This window comes from Neophocaena asiaeorientalis, unplaced genomic scaffold (assembly GCF_003031525.2).
Source record: "Neophocaena asiaeorientalis asiaeorientalis breed wild unplaced genomic scaffold, Neophocaena_asiaeorientalis_V1.1 scaffold332, whole genome shotgun sequence".
NCBI classification, from domain to species: Eukaryota; Metazoa; Chordata; class Mammalia; order Artiodactyla; family Phocoenidae; genus Neophocaena; species Neophocaena asiaeorientalis.
This window is the reverse complement of record NW_020173111.1, coordinates 4515654-4523330: the sequence shown is the minus strand read 5'-3', so window position 1 is coordinate 4523330 and position 7677 is coordinate 4515654. Positions and strand designations below refer to the sequence as shown.

Here is a 7677-nt window from a genome sequence, read left to right as displayed (position 1 = left end):
TTAGGGTCATCGTTTCTAATTCTGATTTAAAGAGCCCTATAATTCATTCATGAATTCATTCATCCATTTAGGTAATTCTCAAATGTATATTTATTTATTTTGGGGAGGGATTCATTTTCCTACCCCCACAGCTTTATTGGGATATAATTGACATGTAACATTGTGTAAATTAAGGTGTACAATGTGCTGATTTGATACACGTATATATTGAGAAATGATCACCTCACCTATTACCATTCTTTGGTGTGTCGAGAACATTTAAGATTTACTCTCTAAAACGATGGAACGCCTCAGGAATTTGTGTGTCATCCTTGCACAGGGGCCATGCTATGTTTTGACATGTTTCCAGTTATAGTACATGTGCTGCTGAAGCGAGCTCTAGGAAATATTCATTGAGAATCTATCGTGTACCAGGTAACATGTTAGGTTCTGAGGAACCTTGATGGTCTCACAGTCTAACGAGGGAATGGGGCCGGGGGAAGAGACAGGTAAATATATAATTATAGCAACAGTCAAAAAGTTTCATGACATACTGTTGGTAAAGCTGTACTATCACCTACTGGTGAGAACAGAAATTAGGAAAGGACATTTGGCAATATTTATCAAAATTGCAAGTGTGCATATCTGTGGACCCAGCGATTCCATTTCAGGGAGCCTATCCGAAGGAAATAATGGTGCCAAATATCATAAGCACGGGATTATTTATTGCAGCATTATTCGTAATACAAAAGATTGGAGGCAACCAAAATGTCCCTAGATTATGGTACCTCCCTGTAATGGAATGCCACAGAGCTCTCTAAAAGAATGAAGCTGGATACAGAAAGATCTCCAAAATATGCTAAAGTGCAGGCGCGGACCAGTGTAAAAACATTTGTGTAAAAAGGAGGGAAGGAAAGAACATACCTAAGTATATATACATCGAATATCCCAGGAAGGATACTGAAGGAATTGTTATTAGTAGCCTCTGTGGAGGAGAACTATTTGTCTATAGGATAGGGTATATATTCTTTTACCTTTCAAATTACCAATTGTGTGAACATATTGCTTTCCAAAAAATAAAAAAAGTTTAAACTTTTAAAAAGGAAATAGTTACATCGAACGAGCCAAGTACAAATGGAAGTATGTGTAAAGTGCTCTTGGGATGCCAAGTAGATTTGTGTATTATAAGACATCTGATGGGGAGAGTTGGCGGCAGAATAGGTAACTTTTAATATTCTTAGAATCCTGTGTTTCTGTGATGATAAAAGGAGACATTAGAGGATGGCTGAATTCCTTTCAAATGCTAGAATTATGTGATTCAATGGTTTTAAGAAATTGAAGAAGCAGAGGTTTGTGTATATGTGTGTGGGGGAAGGGAGAGCTTTAATAATTAAATGCTAAGAGTGCACCCAGTAACCGTCCCATCAACAAGGAAAGACAGTTAATCTGTGCACATCTTCTTCAGGGCGCAGAGGGAAGAAGGCCTGCTTCCTGTGCTCATGGGCGTGGTGCCTTCTGCTAGCTGCTCAGGTACTGCTGTGTCTCTTTAAATCAAACCCAGGCGAGTAAATTTAGTACCAGAAGTGGGAGGCTTCTGCATAACTAAAGATTTTCCCTTTGTTTTCTTGATCTATATGTTTCTCTGAGCACACCAGCTATTTTATTAGCCTCCCACTGTGGGAAAGATGCAACTTTGTGACTTTGGCAGTTGTCAAGGAGATCTGAAGGAAAAAACTTAGCCAAGATTTATTAGGTGATTTATCTCAGTTTTTAATAAACCAGGGAAGAAATGTTACGAGCCAAGGAGCGGCACTGGGAAAAACAAGCCAAGGCCAGAGACAAAAATAACCCACAGAAAAGAGGCTTGCCTGCAGCAAACAGGATGCCAGGATGACTGCCAGCCCAGACTCCTTTGGGAGGCTTGGCCTCCCCCAACAGAGGTTCCTAAGCTGTCTGGGAAGGCTCCCCTCTTGAACAAGGGAGCCGGGGCAGGAACAAGGGGCAGGCCCAGTGGATCTGCAACAGACACACTGACCTAATTCACTGGAGTTCATCCATGGCTGGGCTTCTGAGTACCACAATCTCTTCTGGTTTCTTGCAGAGGTTTGTGACCTCCATATGGTCAGATGTGCTAGGTGTTTTTTATCCCAATCTGAAAGGCTGAGTTATGCACAAGTCATGCTTAACACTTTTCCATTTTAATCCCTCAGTCTTCCTAGAAAGGCGTGGGGCCATTCCTCCAGGGAAACGGAGTCCCATTCATTGCCAGGTCCCTAGGACACCTCCTGGGTGAGCAGGAATCGCGAGTGTCTGCTGTACGCTTAAGATGGTTCCCAATGAAGGACTTATCCTCCCCTCAGTCAGGTGGAAGGACTCCAGGTTCCCAAGTTCAGAAGCCATCGAGAAGGGCATATATTGGGGTGGCCTGATGGTCAGCTGCACCCCCCGCCCCCCCACTCTGCCCTCTGCCCCTGAATTTAAGAGTGACGATGAATCTGCTTCTTGCCAGACTAGGTCTTCCACACAACTAACTAAACTATCCTCTACCACATGCCTTAAACATTTTTTTTTATTGTGCTAAGATGTATATAACATGAAATCAACCTTTTAACCATTTTTAAGTCTACAGTCCATTAGGTACATTCACATCATTGTACAACCATCACCACCATTCAGAAATTTTCACCTTTCCAAACTGGAACTCTGTGTCCCTTAAACAATAACTCCCTACTCACCTCCCCAAGCCCCTGGTAACCACCATTCTACTTTCTGCCTTTATGAATTAGACTACTCTGGGTACCTCATTTGAGTGGAATCATACAGTACTATCCTTTTGTAACTGGCTCACTTCACTTAGCGCGATGTTTTTAATGTTCATCCATGCTGTCCTGCCTCCCATCCCCTCTTTAGTTTTTGTTCCCATCCCCACAGGCTCTGCTCTCCCCTCCCCTTCCAAATTAGGAGTTTGGGATTAACATATACACACCACTATATATAAAATAGATAAACAACAAGGACCTACTGTATAGCACAGGGAACTATATTCAATATCTTATAATAACCTATAATAGAAAAGAACCTGAAAAAGAATATATATATAACTGAATCACTCTGCTGTACACCTGAAACTAACACAATATTATAAACCAACTATACTTCAATTTAAAAAGTAAAATAAAATAAAACCGGTACCCTTGCATGAACTGATTTTAAGGTCACATCCTGACAGAAATTATGATAAGAGTATCAAGAAAGACACAAGGAAGCAGTAAAAGAAAGAGACCAGGAGACGAGAGGAAGATATTCACAGGGCTCCTCCTGACTTAACTGAAACCTGGTGCCCTTGGAAGCATCCATCCCCCACAGCCCTTTCGTTTGGGGCGGGCAGTGGGCAGCTCCCCTCCCCCAGACTGTTCCTTCCCCAGCTTTAGGGAACTGTCCGGGGTCCTGCATTATGGAACACCAGAATCAGAGCAGTGGGGTGCAGGAGCTCCACAAATATCAGTGCATTTCCTGACGTCTTTACGTGAAAACAGCACGAGGGCTGGGGGAGCAGCAGAAGCAAGCCGCTTGCCTGTGTGGAGGGGACGCGCATTACCTCTTTAATACCTTTTTATTTTTTTAACATCTTTATTGCAGTATAATTGCTTGACAATGTTGTATTGTCAACGTTTCTGCTGTATAACAAAGTGAATCAGCTATATGTATACATATATCCCCATATCACCTCCCTCTTGCGGGTCCCTCCCACCCTCCCTGTCCCACCCCTCTAGGTGGTCACAAAGCACCAAGCAGATCTCCCTGTGCTATGCAACTGCTTCCCACGAGCTATCGGTTTTACGTTTGGTAGTGTATATATGTCAGTGCTACTCTCTCACTTCGTCCCAGCTTACCCTTCCCCCTCCCCGTGTCCTCAAGTCTATTCTCTACATCTGCATCTTTATTCCTGTCCTGCCGCTCGGCTCATCAGAACCATTTTTTTTTTTTTTTTTTTAGATTCCATATATATGCGTTAGCATACGGTACTTGTTCTTTTCCTTCTGCCTTACTTCACTCTGTATGACAGACTCTAGGTCCATCCACCTCACTACAAGTAACTCAATTTCGTTTCTTTTTATGGCTGAGTAATATTACATTGTATATATGTGCCACATCTTCTTTATCCATTCATCTGTCGATAGACACTTAGGTTACTTCCACGTCCTGGCGATTGTAAATAGAGCTGCAATGAACATTGTGGTATATGACTCTTTTTGAATTATGGTTTTCTCAGGGTATATGACCAGTAGTGGGATTGCTGGGTCATATGCTAGTTCTATTTTTAGTTTTTTAAGGAACCTCCATACTGTTCTCCACAGTGGCCCCATCAATTTACATTCCCACCAACAGTGCAAGAGGGTTCCCTTTCCTCCACACCCTCTCCAGCATTTATTGTTTGTAGATTTTTTGATGATGGACATTCTGACTGGTGTGAGGTGATACCTCATTGTAGTTTTGATTTGCATTTCTCTAATGATTAGTGATGTTGAGCATCCTTTCATGTGTTTGTTGGCAATCTGTATGTCTTCTTTTGAGAAATGTCTATTTAGGTCTTCTGTCCATTTTTGGATTAGGTTGTTTGATTTTTTGATATTGAGCTGCAAGAACTGGTTGTATATTTTAGAGATTAAGCCTTTCTCCATTGCTTCATTTACAAATATTTTCTCTCATTCTGTGGGTAGTCTTTTCGTTTGTTTATGGTTTCCTTTGCTGTGCAAAAGCTTTTAAGTTTCACTAGGTCCTATTTGTTAATTTTTGGTTTTATTTCCATTTCTCTAGGAGGTGGGACAAAGGGGATCTTGCTGTGATTTATGTCGTAGCCTGTTCTGCCTATGTTTTCCTCTAAGAGTTTTATAGTGTCTGGCCTTACATTTAGGTCTTTAATCCATTTTGAGTTTATTTTTGTCTATGGTGTTAAGGAGTGTTCTAATTTCAGTCTTTTACATGTAGCTGTCCAGTTTTCCCAGCATCACTTATTGAAGAGCCTGTCTTTTCTCCATTGTATATTCTTTCCTCCTCTATCCACGATAAGGTGACCATATGTGTGTGGGTTTATCTCTGGGCTTTCTATCCTGTTCCATTGATCTATGTTTCTGTTTTTGTGCCAGTACAATACTGTTTTGATTACTGTTGCTTGTAGTATAGTCTGAAGCCCGGGAGCCTGATCCCTCCAGCTCCATTTCTCTTTCTCAAGATTGCTTTGGCTATTCAGGGTCTTTTGTGTTTACATACAAATTGTGAAAATTTTTGTTCTAGTTCTGTGGAAAATGCCATTAGTAGTTTGATAGGGGTTGACTTAGCATCTTTAGGATTCTCTATGTATAGTATCATGTCATCTGCAAACAGTGACAGTTTTACTTCTTCTTTTCTGATTTGTAACCATTTTATTTCTTTTTCTTCTCTGATTGCTGTGGCTAAAACTTCCCAAACTATGTCGAAAAATAGTGGTGAGAGTGGGCAACCCTGTCTTGTTCCTGATCTTAGAGGAAATGGTTTCAGTTTTTTTACCATTGAAAACGATGTTGGCTGATGGTTTGACATATATGGCCTTTATTATGTTGAGGTAGGTTCCCTCTATGCCTACTTTTGGAGAGTTTTTATCATACATGGGTGTTGAATTTTGTCAAAATTTTTCTGCATCTATTGATTTATTTATTTTTACATCTTTATTGGAGTATAATTGTGCCACAATGGTGTGTTAGCTTCTGCTTTATAACAAAGTGAATCTGTTATACATACACATATGTTCCCATATCTCTTCCCTCTGTGTCTTCCTCCCTCCCACCCTCCATATCCCACCCCTCCAGGCAGCCAGAAAGCACCGAGCCGATCTCCCTGTGCTATGCAGCTGCTTCCCACTAACTATCAACCCCACGTTTGGTAGTGTATATATGTCCATGCCTCTCCCACGCTTTGTCGCAGCTTACCCATCCCCCTCCCCATATCCTCAAGTCCATTCTCTAGTAGGTCTGTGTCTTTATTCCTGTCTTATACCTACGTCTGTCCTTTCTCCACTGTACATTCCTGCCTTCTTTATCAAAGGTAAGGTGACCATATGTATGTGGGTTTATCTCTGGGCTTTCTATCCTGTTACATTGATCTATCTTTCTGTTTTTGTGCCAGTACCAGACTCTCCTGATACTGTAGCTTTGTACTATAGTCTGAAGTCTGGGAGCCTGATTCCTCCAGCTCCGTTTTTCGTTCTCAAGATTGCTTTGGTTATTCGGGGTCTTTTGTGTTTCCATACAAATTGTGAAATTTTTTGTTCTAGTTCTGTGAAAAATGCCACTGTTAGTTTGAAAGGCATTGCATTGAATTTGTAGATTGCTTTGGGTAGTAGAGTCATTTTCACAATGTTGATTCTTCCAATCCAAGAAAATGGTATATCTCTCCATCTGTTTGTATCATCTTTAATTCCTTTCATCAGTGTCTTATAATTTTCTCCATACAGGTCTTTTGTTTCCTTAGGTGGGTTTATACCTAGATATTTTATTCTTTTTGTTGCAATGGTAAATGGGAGTGTTTTCTTGATTTCCCTTTCAGATTTTTCATCATTAGTGTATAGGAATGCCAGAGATTTCTGTGCATTAATTTTGTATACTGCTACTTTACCAAATTCATTGATTAGCTTTAGTAGTTTTCTGGTAGCATCTTTAGGATTCTCTATGTATAGTATCATGTCATCTGCAAACAGTGACAGCTTTACTTCTTCTTTTCTGATTTGGATTCCTTTTATTTCCTTTTCTTCTCTGATTGCTGTGGCTAAAACTTCCAAAAGTATGTTGAATAAGAGTGGTGAGAGTGGGCAACCTTGTCTTGTTCCTGATATTTGTGGAAATGCTTTCTGTTTTTCACCATTGAAGACGATGTTGGCTGTGGGTTTATCACATATGGCCTTTATTATGTTGAGGAAAGTTCCCTCTATGCCTACTTTCTGCAGGGCTTTTATCATAAATCGGTGTTGAATTTTGTCGAAAGCTTTCTCTGTGTCTATTGAGATGATCATATGGTTTTTCTCCTTCAATTTGTTAATATGGTGTATCACGATTGATTTGTGTATATTGAAGAATCTTTGCATTCCTGAAATAAACCACACTTGGTCATGGTGTATGATCCATTTAATGTGCTGTTGGATTCTGTTTTATTTTATCTTCCAGGTCACTTATCCGTTTTTCTGCCTCAGTTATTCTGCTATGGATCCCATCTAGAGTATTTAAAATTTCATTCATTGTGTTGTTCATCATTGTCTGTTTCATCTTTAGTTCTTCTAAGTCCTTGTTAAACGTTTCTTGCATTTTGTCTATTTTATTTCCAAGATTTTGGATCATCTTTACTATCGTTATTCTGAATTCTTTTTCAGGTGGACTGCCTATTTTCTTCTCATTTGTTAGGTCTGGTGGGTTTTTATCTTGCTCCTTCATCTGCTGTGTGTTTTTCTGTCTTCTCATTTTGCTTATCTTACTGTGTTTGGGGTCTCCTTTTTTGCAGGGTGGAAGTTCGTAGTTACCGTTGTTTTTAGTGTCTGTCCCCAGTGGCTAAGGTTGGTTCAGTGGGTTGTGTAGGCTTCCTGGTTGAGGGGACGAGTGCCTGCATTCTGGTGGATGAAGCTGGATCTTGTCTTTCTGGTGGGCAGGTCCACGTCTGGTGGTGTGTTTTGTG

General features: G+C 40.5%; 1 non-coding gene across 1 annotated transcript; it reads right to left on the bottom strand.

Annotated features, from left to right (window-relative positions):
- Nucleotides 1-274: 274 nt before the first annotated feature.
- On the bottom strand, nt 275-379 carry LOC112398795 (U6 spliceosomal RNA). The gene has a single exon (XR_003003066.1). It is a non-coding gene; the product is annotated as a U6 spliceosomal RNA (small nuclear RNA).
- Between the last annotated feature and the right edge of the window lie 7298 nt (nt 380-7677).